Consider the following 24,217-nt stretch of genomic DNA (forward strand, 5'->3'; position numbering starts at 1 on the left):
ACATTTTCTGGAGGAAAATAACGGCCATGCTCATTAGCATAAATTAGCATAAATAATGATGCAGCATAAATCAGGAACTAAAGCAGTTAGGACTGATTTTAAATGATCAACTGTTATCAGATACCAATAAACTTACAATACGTTTCACATTGATATCCTCTTTAGTTCTATATTTAATCCTTATTTTCAACTTTGACCTGAACCATAAAAATACCAGCCATGTTAGTAAAATACAGACCCTAGTTGTGATTGGGGAACAGAACATCAGTAGGAATCAAGTCCTAATTTAGATCAAGTTTATGAAGATTAACAAGTGCAGTTAAAATAAGTTTACATTTTTAGAATTCAGAGGAAATTAAACTCTTACTTTTCAATTAAGGCCTAACTGAGAGTAAGAGGACAGAAACAACTCAATCAACTATTCCAGGGGTCAGCAACCTTGGCTCTCCAGGGACGATATTACATATACGGCGTAGGCTTCAGCGCAACAGCTGAAACCCTCCCCGCCCGTAACTTCACCTCGCACATCGGGTATCCAATAAACCCTGCCGGCAGTTCATAAAGTGTCGTAAGTAGGGATGGGCGAATGTGTTTATATCCGAATTCGAATGTTAGAACGAATGTTATTGTAGAAATTTGATTTACATAATAGAATGTTGATAAGAACGAATATTCTTAAAAATTCGATTTTTGAATGTTTTTTTCAGTTTTCGAATGTCACATTCGAATTCGAATGTCCCATTCAAATTTGAATGTCACATTTGAATTTGAATGTTACATTCAAATATCACATTCAAATTCGAATATTAGATTTATAAAACACAATTGTAGACTAGAAACAATATTTTGAATGTCACATTCGAATCGAATATCACATTCGAATTGAATGTCACATTCAAATTTGAATATTACATTTATAAAACACAGTATTAGACTAGAAATACTATTTCAAATTCGAATGTGACATTCCAATTCGAATCTAGCATTCGAATTCGAATATTACATTTATTAAACACAGTTGTAGACTAGAAATACTATTTCAAATTTGAATGTCACATTCGAATTCGAATATTACATTTCGAAATTGAATGAATACATAGCTAAACATTCTATTATTCAAACGAATATTTTCGAATTTTATTGAAAAATTCGAAAACGAAAATTCGAAAATAGAATGTTAGAATGTTATATAAACATTTGAAATTCGATTCGAACGAACGAATGTATCAAAATTCGTTTTAAATTTCAAATTTTTAGAAACATTCGCCCATCCCTAGTCGTAAGTCGGAAAAACTAGCAATGTCCAGAAATGAGTGTAAATACAAATTTCTGGAGTCGCCAGTGACTTACGGCACTTTAGAAACTGCCGACGCCTAAGAAAATAAAAAAAAGAATTTATGCTTACCTGATAAATTACTTTCTCTTACGGTGTATCCAGTCCACGGTTTCATCCTTACTTGTGGGATATTCTCATTCCCTACAGGAAGTGGCAAAGAGAGCACACAGCAGAGCTGTCCATATAGCTCCCCCTCAGGCTCCGCCCCCCGTCATTCGCCCGACAGTTAGGAGAAAAAGGAGAAACCATAGGGTGCAGTGGTGACTGTAGTTTTAAACGAAAATTTTTTTATCCTGACTTAAATGCCAGGGCGGGCCGTGGACTGGATACACCGTAAGAGAAAGTAATTTATTTGGTAAGCATAAATTCTGTTTTCTCTTACAAGGTGTATCCAGTCCACGGATTCATCCTTACTTGTGGGATACCAATACCAAAGCTTTAGGACACGGATGAAGGGAGGGAACAAGTCAGGTAACGTAAACGGAAGGCACCACTGCTTGCAAAACCTTTCTCCCAAAAATAGCCTCCGAAGAAGCAAAAGTATCGAATTTGTAAAATTTGGCAAAAGTATGCAGTGAAGACCAAGTCGCTGCCTTACAAATCTGTTCAACAGAAGCCTCATTCTTGAAAGCCCATGTGGAAGCCACAGCTCTGGTGGAATGAGCTGTAATTCGTTCAGGAGGCTGCTGTCCAGCAGTCTCATAAGCCAATCGGATGATGCTTTTCGGCCAGAAGGAAAGAGAGGTAGCAGTCGCTTTCTGACCTCTCCTCTTACCAGAATAAACAACAAACAAGGATGATGTTTGTCTGAAATCTTTAGTTGCTTTTAAATAGAATTTTAAAGCACGAACCACATCAAGATTGTGTAATAGTCATTCCTTCTTAGAAACTGGATTAGGACACAGAGAAGGAACAATGATTTCCTGGTTAATATTCTTATTAGAAACCACTTTCGGAAGAAAACCAACCTTATCTGCATGGAACACCAGATAGGGTGAATTACACTGCAAAGCAGACAATTCTGAAACTCTTCGAGCAGAAGAAATAGCTACCAAAAACAAAACTTTCCAAGATAATAACTTAATATCTATGGAATGTAAAGGTTCAAACGGAACCCCTTGAAGAACTGAAAGAACTAAATTAAGACTCCATGGAGGAGCCACAGGTTTATAGACAGGCTTAATTCTGACTAAAGCCTGTGCAAACGCACAAAGAGGCAAGAGAGGGGGAGAAAGGGAGGGTGTGAGAGGAAAAAAAAAATATATATATATATATATTTAATATAAAAAAAAAACCTGGGAAGAACAAAGTCTAGCCAGGAACATCGTGTAATCGAATAAGAAAAAGAAAGGAATAGATATGAACATTGTTCTGAGAAAAAGATGTTATTATTTTTTATAGTTTATCTTGAGTAAGGAAATCTCTGGCTTCTTTACTATTATTGAGTGTGTTAGTTCTACCATTATTCTCCACAATCATTTTTGCTGGGTATACCATCCTTACTTTATATCCTTTGTCTAGCATCTGGGGAAAAAAGGGAGACATATCCTTCCTTTTTATCTGTGTTTCGTTGGAGAAGTCTTGGAAGAGAAGAATTTTACGATTGTCTATCATGAGAGGCAAATTCCTACGATAATATTTAAAGTACTCTAATTTATCCTGAAAATTTAAGACCTTAAATATGAGCATCCTATCACGGCTAATACCTTCTTGGTTAGTTCTATTTACTCCAACTCTGTGTGCTCTTTCTATAGAAATGGGTAATTTTTCTTTTGGAAAACCTAGAATTTGTGGGAGCAACTGGGAAGTAAAATAAATTAGATCGTCATAGGCCGGCGTCTCAGGGAGACCCACTAGACGAATATTATTGCACCTAGCGCGATCATCCATATCTTCAATTTTAGCTGTTAAAGCCAATAATTTATTATCATGTTTATTGACCATTTCTTCTTGACTGTTAAATTGGTCTTCTAGATTAGAAATCCTCTCCTCAGCCTCTGTTAATCTAGATGCAAATTGTTTCAGGTCGGATGCGATTGCTGCAATATCATTAGTAATACCACCTAGTTCCTTTTTAATTGAATCGAGCTGAGGAGAGAAGAATTCTGATAGCTGGATCATTAATGTTTGATGTTCAACAGAAGTAACTTGTGTGTCAGTGATGCTTTCAGAGCTATTATCAAGTATTTTGGATTTTTTATCTTTTACTTTAGGTGGCATAATTGGTGAACGTGTGTTAGGGTAAGTGTAATATTTTTCCATAAAGGAAAAAAAGAATACTTGTGTGTGTGTATATATATATATATATATATATATATATATATATATAAAATGAGGCAAGGAGCTGAACAGCTCTAATAATTAGTGTTAGGAGAGGAGAGAGAAGAGAGAGAAAAAAAAAAACATTTTGATTTATATTATTACTCTGGTCAGTATGTAACATATCATGACTGCACCACTTAAAATTTTTTCATGGAATGTCAGGGGGATCTCATCCCCTATTAAACGGAAACAAATTATTTCTATATTAGGTAAATATTCCCCTGACATTGTTTTTTTGCAAGAGACATATCTTAAAGAGGTTAAAATTCCCAAATTAAGGTCTCGATGGGTTGGACAGGTTTTTGCTACCCCTTGTCTGAGCCGGAAATGTGGAGTGGCTATTTTATTTAATAAAAAATTAGATTTTAAAATTATTAGTACTGAATATGATATTGATAATAGATTTATTATCATGCAAATTTCGATAAAAGGCTTTTCACTTACCCTATGTAACCTCTATGGCCCTAATCAATTCTCTCGTGGATTCTGGGACACAATTCAAAACAAACTATACCGTCATTGTAGTGACAGATTGATAGTAAGTGGTGATTTCAATATGACACTTGCTCCAAATATTGATAGAATGTCCCAGAGTAAACGACAAGATATGAAGGCTAGTAAATATTTTAATAAATTCTGCTCTGCACTTAAACTTAATGATATTTGGAGGACCAAATTTCCTGACTCGGTAGAATTTACCTGCGAGTCCAAAACCCATTGTACATTTTCAAGAATCGATTATTTTCTTTTTTCAAAACAGCTTCTTCAATTATCGCTATATCCTAAAATTCATGATATCGTTATCTCGGACCACGCGATAATTTCACTAGCTATCCACTTAGTTTCTAGGGAGAATCCTTATAATACCAGTTTCTTTTTTCCTTGCCACTTAAGTAATAATAGCAAATTCATTAATTAGTTAAAAACACAATTGCGGGACTTTTGCCATAATAATATTTCATACTTTAACAAAAGTGAAATATTTTGGGAAACTTTTAAAGCTGTCCTTAGAGGACAAATTAAGTCATACCTATGTCATATTAAAAATAAATCTTTAATAAGCGAAAGACAACTATCCAATCAAGTGAAAAATGCTTTCAATCAATATAAGTTGTATCCCTCTAAGGGCAACTGGTTATATTATTCCCAATGTAGAATTAAAAGAGATATATACATTAAGCAGCATTGCCTTGAAGAAGAGACTAAGTTGGATAACCGTTTCAGAGGGCATTATGGTAGTTCAGCCAAATATTTGGCTAGAATTACCAAAAATAGTAAAAGCAGGAATCACATAGCGGCTATTAAGGCCAAAAAACAGAGATATTCAGATAACAATAATATAAGAAAGGTGTTCTTTGAATACTTTCAAGATTTATACAATGTACATCCGATAGATATTCACAATAAAGAACAGTTCTGGTCCAAAATTACGACACCGCAAATCTCCCCCTCAGACTTAGTAACCCTGAATACTCCAATCTCTAAGGAAGAAATCCAGTCAACAATTAAGAACGCTAAATTGAATAAAGCTGCAGGGCCAGACGGGATTCCGATGGAACTCTATAAAATCCTTATGGAAGAAATAAGCAACTTTTTAGTCTGCTTGTTTAATAATTACTATTCTTCTTCTGCCCCTATATGAAATCTTTTCTCTGCAGCCAACATAACCCTTATTCTCAAAAAGGGTAAAGATCCAGAACAATCTGCCTCATATAGACCAATATCCGTTCTAAATTCTGATTACAAGATCCTCCTTTCCATTATTGCTAATAGAATGAAGAACTTTTTGGGTAAAATAATCCATATGGATCAAACAGGATTTATGATTGATCGCACTGTAACCTCCAACCTACGGAAAGCCGAAACATTGTTAGACTTTTTTTGGAATCAAAATTTGACCCCAAAAAATGAGAAACTGAATAAGGATATAGCCATATTATCTATAGACGCCGAGAAGGCATTTGACTCTATATCATGGAATCATCTGCTACATTCTCCAGAATGTTTTGGTATCAAAGGCCATTGCCTAGATTTTATAGCCAAGATCTATAAAAATCCTTATTCAGCACTACTGATAAATGGCAATCTCTCTGATAAAATCGTGCTTGGGCAAGGTACGCGTCAAGGATGCCCTCTGTCACCCTTATTGTTTAATATTGCAAAAGAACCATTAGCTATATGGCTTCGTTCAGAACTAACAGGGATTAGAATCGGTAATATGGAGGTTAAAATTTCACTATATGCTGATGATTTGTTAATTTTTCTTGAGGACTCAACTAAGTCAATCCCAAAAATTCTTCAGATATTATCTATCTTTAGCTCTTTTGTAGGTTACAAAATAAATCTACAAAAGAGTGAACTCTTATGGATATTAAAATATAGCGGAAGTTGCATTGATCACCCATTTAAAAATACAGATAGCATTAAGTATCTGGGCATTATATTACACAGAAATCCTAAGATGTGGTACAATCTAAATTTTAAACCAGTCCTTGAAAAAGCCTTAGCAGATCTGAAGAATTGGTCCTCATTCCCTCTTCCTTTATCGACTCGTGTTAACCTAGTTAAAACTATCATCTTTCTGAGGATATTATACCTCCTACAAAATCTGCCATTATTCATTCCTAATCAGGATATCCGAAAGTTTTACGCAGCATGCTCACAATTTCTTTGGAAAGGACAAAAAGCCTGCATTGCCATTGCAAAATTATGCCAAGAAAAAAGCTGTGGTGGATTGGCATAGCCAGATATAAAACTTTATAATTTAACTACCCTAGCTAAAGTAGCGATTGGTTGGTTGATTGGCTCTAATAAAGTATCTTCTGTGGAGTTGGAGAGCTTGTTCATAACCCCTTTTTCCCTAAAAGCTATCTTACATTGCCCTACAAAGAAACTTCCGTCAAATATCAGTAATCTTATTTCTTTTAAAAACGTTATTATAGCATGGCAAAAAATTTGTAGTTTGTGTAACTTAGATTTTAGATTCTCTCCATTTTTACCAATACAAGGCAACCCAGAGTTTATCCCAGGAATCTATGAACAAACATATTATACCTGGGCCCAAGTAGGCCTTAAGTATAGGAACCAACTTATCTCTAGCTCAGGACAGATGCTGTCTTATTGTGACTTATCACACTCATTTGAACTACCAAGATATAGTCTATTTGCCTATTTTCAAACACGGCATTATATTAATTTGCTAGATCCTGGTAGTCAGTTGGAATCTCGTTGGTCCGAGATTAACGATTGCATTAAAAAAGCTGCTGCAGGCAAATTTACGATTTCTTTGCTATATAATATCATGCTCGCAAAACAGGGCCAAATTTTCTCGCAAAAGCAGGTCCATTTTTGGCGTCATTATTTCCCGCAATTTAAAGTAATTAATATAGCTTACAGCTTTTCGGTGTTAGAGAAACTCAATGTATCAATCGCGTGGAAAGAATCGCAGACCAAACTATTACATAATGCATATCTAACACCTCTAAAAATGTCTAAATTCTCTTCCTCTACACAACAACACTGTCCAAAATGTAATTTATTAAACGCAGACATTATACATATGTTTTTCTACTGTCCAAAAATAAACCAGTTATGGCACAAAGTTAATTACTGGTATAACCGTCAGTTTCATTACAACTTTAAAATCCATGCCTATCATATAATTTTTCTGATACATTCAAATCTAGTAGTGGCCAAACCAAAAAATATTGGAATATTGAACACAATAATCTTAGTAACCAGAATCTTAATCCTGAAAAAATGGAAAGATACATTTCCACCCAGATTCTCTGCTTTTCATAATATGCTGCTCCAACAACTTGTGTTTGAATCATATAATACTATTTACCAGTTTAAAGATAGGGCTGAACTATTTGTGGAAAACTGGCAACCAATAATTAATTTATACCCACTTTCTACACAGAAGTTAGTCTTGGCGCCACTGCGTTTCACTGAAATTTACAAGACCCTTTTTAGAGATTAATTTCTCAAATGGTAACTAGAATATAAATGTGGACCAAATGACGGAGGCAGGGGGGGATGAGAGAGAGAGGTAGTGCGGTGTGTTTCTTTTTTTTTTTTTTTTTCTTCTCCCTATCTCTCTTTTTTCTCTTTGTTTCGTTTCTTTTCTGCTAATCTATTAGAAAATTATTCCAACTAATATATGTTATCTGGGCATGAACTACATGACCTAAATTGGTAATCTACACATCTAGATTTTTATGTTATGGTAAATTTAAGGCAATAAATGTATTCTTTAAGTAGGTCATGATAGGAGGTTCATATGATTTTAATTTTGATTTAGGATAAGACTCTTTTCTTTTTTTTTTTCTAAGACGTAATACCTCAATTTAAGGTCAATTTCAGGTTGTTACACTCATACACGTTTTGTTATATGAATATTAAGAAAGGAAGAGGGTGGGTAATGGAATAAGAAAAAAGGAAAACATGATATATAATAATGTTTTTGTTGATTCATAACCTACCCTGTGTGGCAGGCTGAAATAATAAGTTTGCCCAATTGTTATTGTTATGTATTGTTGGATGTCAAATAAAAGATATATAAAAAAAAAAAAAGCCTGTGCAAACGCTTGAACGTCTGGTACTTCTGCCAGACGCTTGTGTAACAGGATAGACAGAGCAGATATCTGTCCCTTTAAGGAACTAGCTGACAAACCTTTCTCCAATCCTTCTTGGAGAAAAGACAATATCCTGGGAATCCTAATCTTACTCCACGAGTAACCCTTGGATTCACACCAACAAAGATATTTCCGCCATATCTTATGGTAAATCTTCCTGGTGACAGGCTTTCTAGCCTGGATCAGAGTATCTATAACCGATTCAGAGAACCCACGCTTAGATAGAATTAAGCATTCAATCTCCAAGCAGTCAGTTGCAGAGAAACTAGATTTGACACCACATTCACTTTACCCTCCCGTGGAGATGCTACTTGTTAGAGCGGCAAAGAGAATAACTGGGGGGGCGGAGCCTGAGGGGGAGCTATATGGACAGCTCTGCTGTGTGCTCTCTTTGCCACTTCCTGTAGGGAATGAGAATATCCCAAAAGTAAGGATGAATCCGTGGACTGGATACACCTTGTAAGAGAAAACCCCTATATCTGCCATAAAACCCACATCGGAACTAATAATAAAAATATTAACCCCCGAAAACCGACAACCCCCCCACAACACAATATGCCTAATTAAACTATTAACCCTAATCTGCCATTAACCCACATCGCAAAGTACCTATTAAAACTATTTACCTCTAATCCGCCATTAACCCACATAGCAACAAACCTTATAAATCTATTAACACCTAATCCACCAAACCGAACCCACACAATGCAATAATCTTAATAAAACTATTAACCCCTAAACCGCCATCCCCCACAAACGCAATAAACTTAATCAACCTATTAACCCCTAATCCGTTTTCCCCACACAACGCAATAATCTTAAAAAAACTATTAACCCCTAAACCGTCAAACCCACACAACACAAATAACTAAATAAATACTAAGCCCCCTAACCTAACACCCCCTAAATTAACCCAAATTACCTAAATTAAAAAATACTAAGTTACAAACAATTAAAATAAAAAAGCTAACATTACTTAAAAATAAAAAAACCTAATATTAAATTAATCTAAGATTCAAAAAAATAAAAAGTCTAACATTACAGAAAATAATAAACAAAATTAGCAAACATTAAAAAATTAAACCTAATCCCTATGAAAATAAAAAAGCCCCCCTAAAAAAACACCCCCTAATCTAATGCTAAACTACCAATAGCCCTTAAAGGGGCTTTTTGTAGGGCATTCTCCTAAGTTAAACAGCTCTTTTGCATTTAAAAAAAAATTCTAAGTCCCCCCCAACAGTAAAACCCACCAAACCCCCCAAAATAAATAAACCTAAGACTATAAAACCTAAACTACCCATTGCCCCTAAAGGGGCATTTGTATGAGCATTGCCCATAAAAGGGTCTTCAGCTCTTTTACTGCCCATAAAAGGGCATTCAACTCTTTTAAGAGTCCCCATAACCCTAATCTAAAAAAAAAGCTTCAGCCTAACCCCCAGGTAGGTACTCACGGTTCCTGAAGTCTGGTGGAGAAGGTCCTGTTCCAGGCAGCGAAGTCTTCTTCCAAGCAGCAACCTCTTCTAAATTCTTCCAGGAACAAGCCGGCAAGGAGCGGGGGGCGGAACTGAAGACTGGCGATGGCGGAACTGAAGACAGGCGATGGCGGAACTGAAGACCGGCAACCGCAGAGCCATGGAGCGTGGAGATCCTCTTCATACGATCGCCGCCGCACACTGAGGATTGAATTCAGAGTTTGCGTTTAAATATGGGGTAACTTAAATTCCTATTGGCTGATTTGATTCTTCAAATTCAAATCAGCCAATAGGATGAGAGCTCAATCAGGTGTAGCTAATCACCTCATCGGCACACACAAAGCCATTTGACCTTCAACTGTGATCAGCTGTGGGCATATTGATAAGTTCAGCATGAAAATAGCTTTCTTGGAGCATCTCAGTCCCTGGTAGTGCAAATGGAGCAAACAATCAACTATGGGTCGCAAGGCACTGTCAAAAGATCTACTGGATAATGTTGTGGACAGGCACAAGTCAGGAGATGGATACAAGGCTTTCTCAATGATTAGGACGTCGCTCCAAACTGGATGAAAGAGCCAGGAGGAAACTGGTAAGAGAGGCTACCAAGAGGACCACAGCAACTATGAAGCAGATGCAGGACTTTATGACAAAGAGTGGTTATTGTGTGCATGTGACAACAATATCAGAAATTCTCCACAAATGTGGCTTGTATGGGAGGGTTGCAAGAAAAAAGCTACTCCTCAAGAAAGGCCACATGCAGTCACGACTGAGCGTGCCATAACACGCCTGGGAGATTCTGAGGCCACATGGAAAAAGGTGTTATGGTCAGATGATACTAAAATTGAATTATATGGCCTCAACAACAAACGATATGTCTGGAGGAAATCCAATACAGCTCACCATCCAAATAACACCATACCTACAAGTAAAGCATGGAAGTGGTAATATCCTGTTATGGGGGTGTTTATCTGCAGCAGGCACTGGAGCACTTGTCAGGATAGAAGGAATAATGGATGGAGTAAAATACAATCAAATTCTTGAGGAAAATCTGCTGCCCTCTGCCAGGAAGTTGTCAATGGGAAGAAGGTTTACTTTCCAACATGACAATAACCTTTGCAATGCACACAGCACAAATGACCACACAGTGTTTGAATAAGAAAAAGGTGAATGTCCTTGCATGGCCTAGTCAGAACCCATTGAATATCTGTGGCATGACTTGAAGACTGCAGTCCACAAACGGTCACCATCAAATGTAACAGAACTGGAGCAGTTCTGCAAAGAAGAGTGGGCAAATATTGCACAGTCTAGATGTGCAAAGTTAATAGAGACATATCCCAACAGACTAAAGGCTGTAATTAAAGCAAAAGGTGGCTCAACAAAATACTGACACAAGGGGGTGATCCTTTTTCCAACTCAGTAATTCTGTTTTTGAATTGTCTTTATTTTTGTCTGATATGTTGATGTTATTTCTTTTAATTGGATTTTATAAGTTGCACTGAGTAATTACAACTGGATAAACAAAAACCGTTTCTGTCTTTATTTCAGGCTGCAAAGCAACAAAATGTGATTATTTTCAAAGGGGGTGATTCATTTCAATACCCACTGTATACATACACATAAACACACACCTATACGTACACACCTATGCATACATACACATACACCTATGGACGTGCAGTCATAAGAGGCAGGTGAGGCACGATAGCCGATATACTGCGCCACCAACAGGTGATTCTAAATTCAGGACGGGGAATAAGGGCCAATAGGAGGCAGCTCTCATGATAGCCTCTTTGCGGGGCAGCCAATCAAAGCCAGTCATGACATGACTGGAGTTGTTTGATGCCCTGCTGCACGCGCCAAAAAAAAAACTAGAACCGACGCAGGGACCAGTAACAGAGCGGAACTGGCGGGAAAAGACTCTTCCTCCTGTATTTAGGATTTTAAGAGGAATAATCCTCCTCTTCCTCTCTGCATCTGAGAGTCACAAGCAAGCTCATTACTGTGCTGTTGCAGCACAGAACAAACTGGTCATATGCCACAATGACCAGCACATCAGCAATTTATTTCGACTCTAGTATTTATAGCAAAGAGGCAGATTTTTAATGCAAAGTTGTTAAAAGTATTATTGAAACAAGCATGAAATGTATGTTTATGAGCTTGTAATCAAATCCTACAGAACTCTCTATAATAAACACAGGGGTTCTTTATAACCATTTAGATGCTAATATGAGTGACACAAATAGTGCACTATATTGGCACAACATATATGGTTCATATTATTGAAAAATTATTATCTGTTGCAGAGACAAGTATTTAATTGCTTTTTACATGCCGATTCCCACCTGGCCATATCTATCCATACTTAGACAAAATTAAAGGGATACTAAACCCAATTTTTTTTTTTTCATGATTCAGATTCAGTAGCAATTTTAAGCAAATTTCTAATTTACTCCTGTTATCAATTTTACTTCGTTCTCTTGGTATCTTCATTTGAACAAACAGAAATGTAAGGTTAGGAGCTGGCCCATTTTTGGTTCAGCACCTGGGTAGCGTTTGCTGATTGGTGGGTACATTTAGCCACCAATCAACAAGCACTACCCAGGTGCTGAACCAAAAATTGGGCCTGCTGTTAAGTTAACATTCCTGCTTTTTAAAATAATGATAGCAGAGAACAAAGTACAATTGATAATAGGAGTAAATTAGAACATTCCTTAAAATTGCCTGCTCTATTTGAATCATGACAGAAAAATTGGGTTTAGTGTCCCTTTAAGTATAATTATTCCAGAGATGGAGGGGCGTTAATGGATTTATTCAACAACGGAAGGAAGCAAAATTATTAATATTTTCTGTAGGCAGAAAAATATTAGAAATACTGATCTGTGTCCCTCTGACCGTGACAAAAGAGTATTGTAATGGTTAACTAGTCTGCAATTCTAATTCTGGGCAACTTTATCTGCTTCTGCTTGGAATGTGGCTATTGAATACCACTCAATATGTAGCATTAACCTCTTGGCTACAAAATATGTTTAAAAGCTGATACAGTAAAGCAATAATCAAGATGGTAACCAACATTAAAGGAACATGAAAGTAAAAATGTGTCTTTTGGGGGCGGGTCCGAACACCGACCAAGATGGCTGCTTTTCACTTAGGCTGAATTCTGGAGCTGAGGGAACCGTTGCCTAATGCTCCACAAGCATATGATTCAAGCTCTAAACTGCAATGGCATTATAGTTTAATATACAAAGAACGGACACATATGTTTTTTGTCTTTGAATTTAAGCCAGGCAGACCGGAATAAGTGAGGTGCGCAGCGGAGGCCTAGCAATAGACCTGACTCCTCATATACCCTCCCTAAGTCCTGATATGTCAGGAGTAACAGCCGTATGAGCTGTCTTGCTATATGGAAACGCAGTGTGTAAAGCTATATGGAAATAACTACCACCTATTATTGTTTTAAAGAGAGCAGTGAAACTGAATCCAGCTATGGAGGAGATATATCAAGCGCTGCAGGCTTTGCTGGATCAGTTCGAATTTCAGATGCGCAAAGTTATAACGGAGGTAACGAAACCCCTAATTCAGGGAACATCTACCAATGAGCTGTTTTGCCAAGACCCTAAAGGAGATTGCAGGTATGAAGCGGATACGGCTCTGCAGGGCTTAGAGAGGAGCGGCATCAAGACAGATCAGGTGTCAGGGCTCTATAGCTTATTACCTATGCACCGGTCCCCACATACTGGGGCAGCCCATACTTCCGGCCTTGCAGAGATCCTGGTGCGGCCGCAAAGAGAAGCCAGCATGGTGTGGAAAATACAGAGGCTACAGGATTTTACACCACTCGTTCTGATCGGCTCCATGCCAAAACTTGTCTGTGACTTCAGTTGGCCCTGTGTGGGGAGTGATGCGGGCAGTCATGTAGGTCTTTACATAAAGCCTGATACGTATACGGAGACCCACAGTCAATTTTGGATGGCTCATGTAGTTTCAGGCCAGAGGAGATCGAGATCCGATAGAGACTTTTACGGACGGTATCTATTTCTAACGCAGCTGCCCCAGCTTCTGTTCCCACGGTGGCCAATAAAGGTTGGAGTGGGCTAAGCCTTTAAGCATTCGCAGAGACGTTTCTGAGTGGCAAATATGTCTGCTGTTCAGGGTAGGATCTCTAAAACATGCCTACACATTTATGATGGACAAATGTTTAATGTGGACCTTTAAGGAGGGTGTAATCATTTAACCCTATGACTGTGATATATAATGTTTGGGAAAGGGGTTAGAAAATGTATGCGAATGATGTAAAACATGAACATGAGCAGTGCTTAACAGTGACAACACCCGGTTTTGAATCCGGTATGTGTTTCTCAGTCTCATTAGTGATGGAGATGCGTAACCCTGTGGGATAAATGTATAAGGATACAATGCACTGCTAATCGCTTATATGTTAAATGTTTATGTGGGTGAGACCCTCCACTAATGATTAACCCTCTTATTTAAATTTACTCAGTTATACAAGTTAAAGGTTTACAATGTACTCATCGAAATGTAACATGCTATAACTGCCATCGACATACTCTTATGGTTTTATGCTCCTCTAAGTAAGCCCTCATAGTATTTAGTTCACTCTCAATAGCTATTCTAGGGGGTCTTTGTTTGTTTGTTTTATTTTTCTTGACCATTCCAACGGGTGACCTGCTCCCTTTTATTTTGCCCCCCTCTAATTTGACTTCTTTAGTAGATAATTGTTTCTGTGCCTTTATAGGAGGGGATTCCTTCATATATTTCGTGTAAGTTGGTAGTTTCTGTTATTCTCAGGATATATATGTTTCATTAGCATATTAAAGGTCCAAAAGTGGCCTTATATGTATGTAATCCTCCCGCTACTTTTTATAATGCATTTGTTAGTGGTCCAAGAGTGACCTTGTTTATGTTGGGGAGGTAGAAAACTGAGGAATTTAATTTGTTATTTTCCATTTTATCATACAGGTATTATCTTGGCAGTGGGAGGTATTATTCTATTTCATATTCTCTATCTAGGATCTTACACTCTTACTGTAAAGTATGTAATTGTGGACATTGTAACCTGAGTCCTTGCCTGTCAATTTCTTCTTTTTCCTCAATAAAAAATTATAAAAAAAAAAAAAAATGTGTCTTTTGTGAATACAGAAAACACATTTTAAAAAAATTTCAATTATCAAATGTGTTCTCTTAGTATCCTTTGTTGAGAAGAAGGTAGTTAGGCTCATGAGCATAATTGTGTGCACTGAGAGCAATATAAATCAGTATTATTCCTCAACCTCCTCATTGGCAAGTAACAGTTTTAGGGAAATAGCAGGTTGCTCGAAACATATCAGGGCAGGTCAGGTGGTGAGACATCCAGAAATGGTAAAATGATGTGTAATAGAAAACATTTCTATAATGGGTAACATACCATAAGGAGCTGTAAATGAGATATATTCATTACTTTACTACATGTTTTTACCTGCTGGTATTGGAGCTGTACATGAGATATATGCATTACTTTACTACATGCTTTTATCTGCTGGTATTGGAGTTGTATTTTAGATATATGCATTACTTTACTACATGCTTTTATCTGCTGGTATTGGAGCTGTACATGAGATATATGCATTACTTTACTACATGCTTTTATCTGCGGGTATTAAAGCTGTACATGAGATATATGCATTACTTTACTACATGCTTTTATCTGCTGGTATTGGAGCTGTAAATGAGATGTATGCATTACTTTACTACATGCTTTTATCTGATGGTATTGGAGTTGTATTTTAGATGTATGCATTACTTTACTACATGCTTTTATCTGCTGGTATTGGAATTGTATTTTAGATATATGCATTACTTTACTACATGCTTTTATCTGTTAGTATTGGAGCTGTACATGAGATATATGCATTACTTTAATACATGCTTTTATCTTCTGGTATTGGAGCTGTACATGAGATGTAGGTATTACTTTACTACATGCTTTTATCTGCTGGTATTGGAGTTGTACTTGAGATATATGCTTTACTTTACTACATGTTTTTATATGCTGGTATTGGAGCTGTACATGAGATATATGCATTACTTTACTACATGCTTTTATCTGCTGGTATTGGAGCTGTAGATGAGATCTATGCATGACTTTACTACATGCTTTTATCTGCGGGTCTGAAGCTGTACATGAGATATGCATTACTTTACTACATGCTTTTATCTGCTGGTATTGGAGTTGTATTTGAGATATATGCATTACTTTACTACATGCTTTTATCTGCGGGTATTGGAGTTGTATTTGAGATATATGCATTACTTTACTACATGTTTTTATCTGCTGGTATTGGAGCTGTACATGAGATATATGCATTACTTTACTACATGCTTTTAACTGCGGGTATTGGAGCTGTACATGAGATATATGCATTACTTTACTACATGCTTTTATCTGCTGGTATTAGAGCTGTACATGAGATATATGAATTACTTTACTACATGCTTTTATCTGCAGGTATTGGAGCTTTAGATGAGATATATGCATTACTTTACTACATGCTTTTATCTGCGGGTATTGGAGCTGTACCTGAGATATGCATTACTTTACTACATGCTTTTATCTGCTGGTATTGGAGTTGTATTTGAGATATATGCATTACTTTACTACATGCTTTTATCTGCGGGTATTGGAGTTGTATTTGAGATATATGCATTACTTTACTACATGTTTTTATCTGCTGGTATTGGAGCTGTACATGAGATATATGCATTACTTTACTACATGCTTTTAACTGCGGGTATTGGAGCTGTACATGAGATATATCCATTACTTTACTACATGCTTTTATCTGCTGGTATTGGAGTTGTATTTGAGATATATGCATTACTTTACTACATGATTTTATCTGCGGGTATTGGAGTTGTATTTGAGATATATGCATGACTTTACTACATGTTTTTATCTGCTGGTATTGGAGCTGTACATGAGATATATGCATTACTTTACTACATGCTTTTAACTGCGGTTATTGGAGCTGTACATGAGATATATGCATTACTTTACTACATGCTTTTATCTGCTGGTATTGGAGCTGTACATGAGATATATGCATTACTTTACTACATGCTTTTATCTGTGGGTATTGGAGCTGTAGATGAGATATATGCATTACTTTACTACATGCTTTTATCTGCGGGTATTGGAGCTGTAAATGAGATATGCATTACTTTACTACATGCTTTTATCTTTTGGTATTGGAGTTGTATTTGAGATATATGCATTACTTTACTACATGCTTTTATCTGCGGGTATTGGAGTTGTATTTGAGATATATGCATTACTTTACTACATGTTTTTATCTGCTGGTATTGGAGCTGTACATGAGATATATGCATTACTTTACTACATGCTTTTAACTGCGGGTATTGGAGCTGTAAATGAGATATATGCATTACTTTACTACATGTTTTTATCTGCGGGTATTGGAGCTGTAGATGAGATATATGCATTACTTTACTACATGCTTTTATCTGCGGGTATTGGAGCTGTACATGAGATATGCATTACTTTACTGCATGCTTTTATCTGCTGGTATTGGAGTTGTATTTGAGATATATGCATTACTTTACTACATGCTTTTATCTGCGGGTATTGGAGCTGTAGATGAGATATATGCATTACTTTACTACATGCTTTTATCTGCGGGTATTGGCGCTGTACATGAGATATGCATTACTTTACAACATGCTTTTATCTGGTGGTATTGGAGTTGTATTTGAGATATATGCATTACTTTACTACATGTTTTTATCTGCTGGTATTGGAGCTGTACATGAGATATATGCATTACTTTACTACATGCTTTTAACTGCAGGTATTGGATCTGTACATGAGATATATGCATTACTTTACTACATGCTTTTATCTGCTGGTATTGGAGCTGTACATGAGATATATGCATTACTTTACTACATGCTTTTATCTGCAGGTATTGGAGCTTTAGATAAGATATATGCATTACTTTACTACATGCTTTTATCAGCGGGTATTGGAGCTGTACATGAGATATGCATTACTTTACTACATGCTTTTATCTGCTGGTATTGGAGTTGTATTTGAGATATATGCATTACTTTACTACATGCTTTTATCTGCGGGTATTGGAGCTGTACATGAGATATGCATTACTTTACTACATGCTTTTATCTGCTGGTATTGGAGCTGTACATGAGATATATGCATTACTTTACTACATGCTTTTATCTGCGGGTATTGGAGCTGTAGATGAGATATATGCATTACTTTACTACATGTTTTTATCTGCTGGGATTGGAGTTGTATTTGAGATATATGCATTACTTTACTACATGCTTTTACATGCTGGTATTGGAGTTGTATTTGAGATATTTGCATTACTTTACTACATGCTTATATCTACGGGTATTGGAGCTGTACATGAGATATATGCATTACTTTACTACATGCTTTTAACTGCGGGTATTGGAGCTGTACATTAGATATATGCATTACTTTACTACATGCTTTTATCTGCTGGTATTGGAGCTGTACATGAGATATATGCATTACTTTACTACATGCTTTTATCTGCGGGTATTGGAGCTGTAGATGAGATATATGCATTACTTTACTACATGTTTTTATCTGCTGGGATTGGAGTTGTATTTGAGATATATGCATTACTTTACTACATGCTTTTACATGCTGGTATTGGAGTTGTATTTGAGATATTTGCATTACTTTACTACATGCTTATATCTACGGGTATTGGAGCTGTACATGAGATATATGCATTACTTTACTACATGCTTTTATCTGCTGGTATTGGAGTTGTATTGAAGATATATGAATTACTTTACTACATGCTTTTTTCCTGTTGGTATTGAGGTATGCACCTTTTAAACTCTATATATCAATCGCTTGATAGTCTAAAAACAGAATTTATGCTTACCTGATAAATTACTTTCTCCAACGGTGTGTCCGGTCCACGGCGTCATCCTTACTTGTGGGATATTCTCTTCCCCAACAGGAAATGGCAAAAGTCCCAGCAAAGCTGGCCATATAGTCCCTCCTAGGCTCCGCCCACCCCAGTCATTCGACCAACGGACAGGAGGAAATATATATAGGAGAAACCATATGGTACCGTGGTGACTGTAGTTAGAGAAAATAATTCATCAGACCTGATTAAAAAACCAGGGCGGGCTGTGGACCGGACACACCTTTGGAGAAAGTAATTTATCAGGTAAGCATAAATTCTGTTTTCTCCAACATTGGTGTGTCCGGTCCACAGCGTCATCCTTACTTGTGGGAACCAATACCAAAGCTTTAGGACACGGATGAAGGGAGGGAGCAAATCAGGTTACCTAAACTGAAGGCACCACAGCTTGCAAAACCTTTCTCCCAAAAATAGCCTCCGAAGAAGCAAAAGTATCAAATTTGTAAAATTTGGCAAAAGTGTGCAGTGAAGACCAAGTCGCTGCCTTACATATCTGGTCAACAGAAGCCTCGTTCTTGAAGGCCCATGTGGAAGCCACAGCCCTAGTGGAGTGAGCTGTGATTCTTTCAGGAGACTGCCGTCCGGCAGTCTCATAAGCCAATCGGATGATGCTTTTAAGACAAAAGGAAAGAGGTAGAAGTCGCTTTTTGACCTCTCCTTTTACCAGAATAAACAACAAACAAGGAAGATGTTTGTCTGAAATCTTTAGTAGCCTCTAAATAGAATTTTAGAGCACGGACTACGTCCGAATTGTGTAACAAACGTTCCTTCTTTGAAACTGGATTCGGACACAAAGAAGGTACAACTATCTCCTGGTTAATATTTTTGTTAGAAACAACCTTAGGAAGAAAACCAGGCTTAGTACGCAAAACCACCTTATCTGCATGGAACACCAGATAGGGCGGAGAACACTGCAGAGCAGATAACTCTGAAACTCTTCTAGCAGAAGAAATTGCAACCAAAAACAAAACTTTCCAAGATAGTAACTTAATATCTATGGAATGTAAAGGTTCAAACGGAACCCCTTGAAGAACTGAAAGAACTAGATTTAGACTCCAGGGAGGAGTCAAAGGTCTGTAAACAGGCTTGATCCTAACCAGAGCCTGAACAAATGCTTGAACATCTGGCACAGCTGCCAGTCTTTTGTGTAGTAAGACAGATAAAGCAGAGATCTGTCCCTTTAGAGAACTTGCAGATAATCCTTTCTCCAAACCTTCTTGTAGAAAGGATAGAATCTTAGGAATTTTTATCTTATTCCATGGGAATCCTTTGGATTCACACCAACAGATATATTTTTTCCATATTTTATGGTAAATTTTTCTAGTTACCGGTTTTCTGGCCTGAACCAGAGTATCTATCACAGAATCTGAAAACCCACGCTTCGATAGAATCAAGCGTTCAATCTCCAAGCTGTCAGCTGGAGGGAGACCAGATTTAGATGTTCGAATGGACCCTGAACAAGAAGGTCCTGTCTCAAAGGTAGCTTCCATGGTGGAGCCGATGACATATTCACCAGGTCTGCATACCAAGTCCTGCGTGGCCACGCAGGAGCTATCAAGATCACCGAGGCCCTCTCCTGATTGATCCTGGCTACCAGCCTGGGAATGAGAGGAAACGGTGGAAATACATAAGCTAGGTTGAAGGTCCAAGGTGCTACTAGTGCATCTACTAGAGTCGCCTTGGGATCCCTGGATCTGGACCCGTAGCAAGGAACCTTGAAGTTCTGACGAGACGCCATCAGATCCATGTCTGGAATGCCCCATAATTGAATTATTTGGGCAAAGATCTCCGGATGGAGTTCCCACTCCCCCGGATGGAATGTCTGACGACTCAGAAAATCCGCCTCCCAGTTTTCCACTCCTGGGATGTGGATCGCAGACAGGTGGCAGGAGTGATCCTCCGCCCATTGAATTATTTTGGTCACTTCTTTCATCGCCAGGGAACTCCTTGTTCCCCCCTGATGATTGATATATGCAACGGTCGTCATGTTGTCTGATTGGAACCTTATGAATCTGGCCTTTGCTAGTTGAGGCCAAGCTCTGAGAGCATTGAATATCGCTCTCAGTTCCAGAATGTTTATCGGGAGAAGAGACTCTTCCCGAGACCATAGACCCTGAGCTTTCAGGGATTGCCAGACCGTGCCCCAGCCCACTAGACTGGCGTCGGTCGTGACAATGACCCACTCTGGTCTGCGGAAGCTCATTCCCTGGGACAGATGGTCCAGGGTCAGCCACCAACGGAGTGAATCTCTGGTCTTTTGATCTACTTGAATCATTGGAGACAAGTCTGTATAATCCCCATTCCACTGTTTGAGCATGCACAGTTGTAATGGTCTTAGATGAATTCGTGCAAAAGGAACTATGTCCATTGTTGCAACCATCAACCCTACTACTTCCATGCACTGCGCTATGGAAGGACGAGGAACAGAATGAAGCACTTGACAAGAGCTTAGAAGTTTTGATTTTCTGACCTCTGTCAGAAAAATCCTCATTTCTAAGGAATCTATTATTGTTCCCAAGAAGGGAACTCTTGTCGACGGAGACAGAGAACTTTTTTCTATGTTCACCTTCCATCCGTGTGATCTGAGAAAGGCTAGAACGATGTCCGTATGTGCCTTTGCTTTTGACAGGGACGACGCTTGTATTAGAATGTCGTCCAAGTAAGGTACTACTGCAATGCCCCTCGGTCTTAGAACCGCTAGAAGGGACCCTAGCACCTTTGTGAAAATCCTTGGAGCAGTGGCTAACCCGAATGGGAGGGCCACAAACTGGTAATGCTTGTCCAGAAAAGCGAACCTTAGGAACTGATGATGTTCTTTGTGGATAGGAATATGTAGGTACGCATCCTTTAGATCCACGGTAGTCATAAATTGACTTTCCTGGATAGTGGGTAGAATCGTTCGAAAGGTTTCCATCTTGAACGATGGTACCCTGAGAAATTTGTTTAGGATCTTCAAATCCAAAATTGGTCTGAAAGTTCCCTCTTTTTTGGGAACTACGAACAGATTGGAATAAAATCCCATTCCTTGTTCCTTTATTGGAACTGGGTGTATCACTCCCATCTTTAACAGGTCTTCTACACAATATAAGAATGCCTGTCTCTTTATTTGGTTTGAGGATAAGTGAGACATATGGAACCTTCCCCTTGGGGGTAGTTCCTTGAATTCCAGGAGATAACCTTGAGAAACTATTTCTAGCACCCAGGGATCCTGAACATCTCTTGCCCAAGCCTGAGCAAAGAGAAAGAGTCTGCCCCCCACTAGATCCGGTCCCGGATCGGGGGCTACTCCTTCATGCTGTTTTGTTAGCAGTGGCAGGCTTCTTGGCCTGCTTACCCTTGTTCCAGCCTTGCATCGGTTTCCAGGCTGGTTTGGGTTGTGAGGCATTACCCTCTTGCTTAGAGGATGCAGAATTAGAGGCCGGTCCGTTCCTGAAATTGCGAAAGGGACGAAAATTAGACTTATTTTTAGCCTTGAAAGACCTATCTTGTGGAAGGGCGTGGCCCTTTCCCCCAGTGATGTCTGAAATAATCTCTTTCAATTCTGGTCCAAATAGAGTTTTACCTTTGAAAGGGATGTTAAGCAATTTTGTCTTGGATGACACATCCGCTGACCAAGACTTTAGCCAAAGCGCTCTGCGCGCCACGATAGCAAACCCTGAATTTTTCGCCGCTAATCTAGCTAATTGCAAAGCGGCATCTAAAATAAAAGAGTTAGCCAATTTAAGTGCGTGAACTCTGTCCATAACCTCCTCATATGGAGTCTCTCTACTGAGCGACTTTTCTAGTTCCTTGAACCAGAACCACGCTGCTGTAGTGACAGGAACAATGCACGAAATTGGTTGTAGAAGGTAACCTTGCTGTACAAAAATCTTTTTAAGCAAACCTTCCAATTTTTTATCCATAGGATCTTTGAAAGCACAACTATCTTCGATAGGAATAGTAGTGCGTTTGTTTAGAGTAGAAACTGCCCCCTCGACCTTAGGGACTGTCTGCCATAAGTCCTTTCTGGGGTCGACCATAGGAAATAATTTCTTAAATATAGGGGGGGGAACAAAAGGTATGCCGGGCTTTTCCCACTCCTTATTTACTATGTCCGCCACCCGCTTGGGTATAGGAAAAGCGTCGGGGTGCACCGGAACCTCTAGGAACTTGTCCATCTTGCATAATTTCTCTGGAATGACCAAGTTGTCACAATCATCCAGAGTAGATAACACCTCCTTAAGCAGTGCGCGGAGATGTTCTAATTTAAATTTAAATGTCACAACATCAGGTTCAGCTTGATGAGAAATTTTTCCTGAATCTGAGATTTCTCCATCTGACAAAACCTCCCTCATGGCCCCTTCAGATTGGTGTGAGGGTATGACAGAACAATTATCATCAGCGCCCTCTTGCTCTTCAGTGTTTAAAACAGAGCAATCGCGCTTTCTCTGATAAGTAGGGCATTTTGGATAAAATATTTGCTATGGAGTTATCCATGTACAGGCCGTTAATTGTTGCATGGTAATAAGCATTGGCGCACTAGATGTACTAGGGGCCTCCTGCTGGGCAGAAACTGGTGTAGACACAGTAGGAGATGATGGTAGTATCATGTTTACTCCCCTCATCTGAGGAATCATCTTGGGCAATTTCATTATCTGTGGCAGTACTGTCCTTACTTTGTTTGGACGCTATGGCACAATTATCACATAAATTTAAATGGGGAGACACATTGGCTTTCATACATATAGAACATAGCTTATCTGAAGGTACAGACATGTTAAACAGGCTTAAACTTGTCAACAAAGCACAAAAAACGTTTTAAAACAAAACCGTTACTGTCTCTTTAAATTTTAAACAGAAAACACTTTATTACTGAATATGTGAAAAAGTATGAAGGAATTGTTCAAAAATTACCAAAATTTCCCCACAGTGTCTTAAAGCATTAATAGTATTGCACACCAAATTTCAGAGCTTTAACCCTTAAAATAACGGAACCGGAGCCGTTTATAAATTTAACCCCTATACAGTCCCAGCTATAGTCTTTGCTGAGACCCAACCAAGCCCAGAGGGGAATACGATACCAATTGACGCCTTCTAGAAGCTTTTCCAGCAATTTTTAGATCCTCACAGACATGCATCTGCATGCCTGCTCTCAAAAAACAACTGCGCAGTAATGGCGCGAAAATGAGGCTCAGTCTATAACTAGGAAGGGCCCCCCTGACTGGAAAAGGTGTCTAACACAGTGCCTGCCGTTTAATAAACGTTCCCCAAGTTTATAAATGCAAATCGTCAGCCTAATCTGATAAAATGCCCAATAAAGCAATCTATTTAGCCCATAAAAATGTCTACCAGTTTTTTAAGCCCATAATAAGCCCTTTATTCTGTTTGTTTGACTAAGAAAATGGCGTACCCGGTCCCCATGAGGGGAAATGACAGCCTTCCAGCATTACATGGTCTTGTTTAGAAATA

This window comes from Bombina bombina, chromosome 8 (assembly GCF_027579735.1).
Source record: "Bombina bombina isolate aBomBom1 chromosome 8, aBomBom1.pri, whole genome shotgun sequence".
Taxonomy (NCBI): Eukaryota; Metazoa; Chordata; class Amphibia; order Anura; family Bombinatoridae; genus Bombina; species Bombina bombina.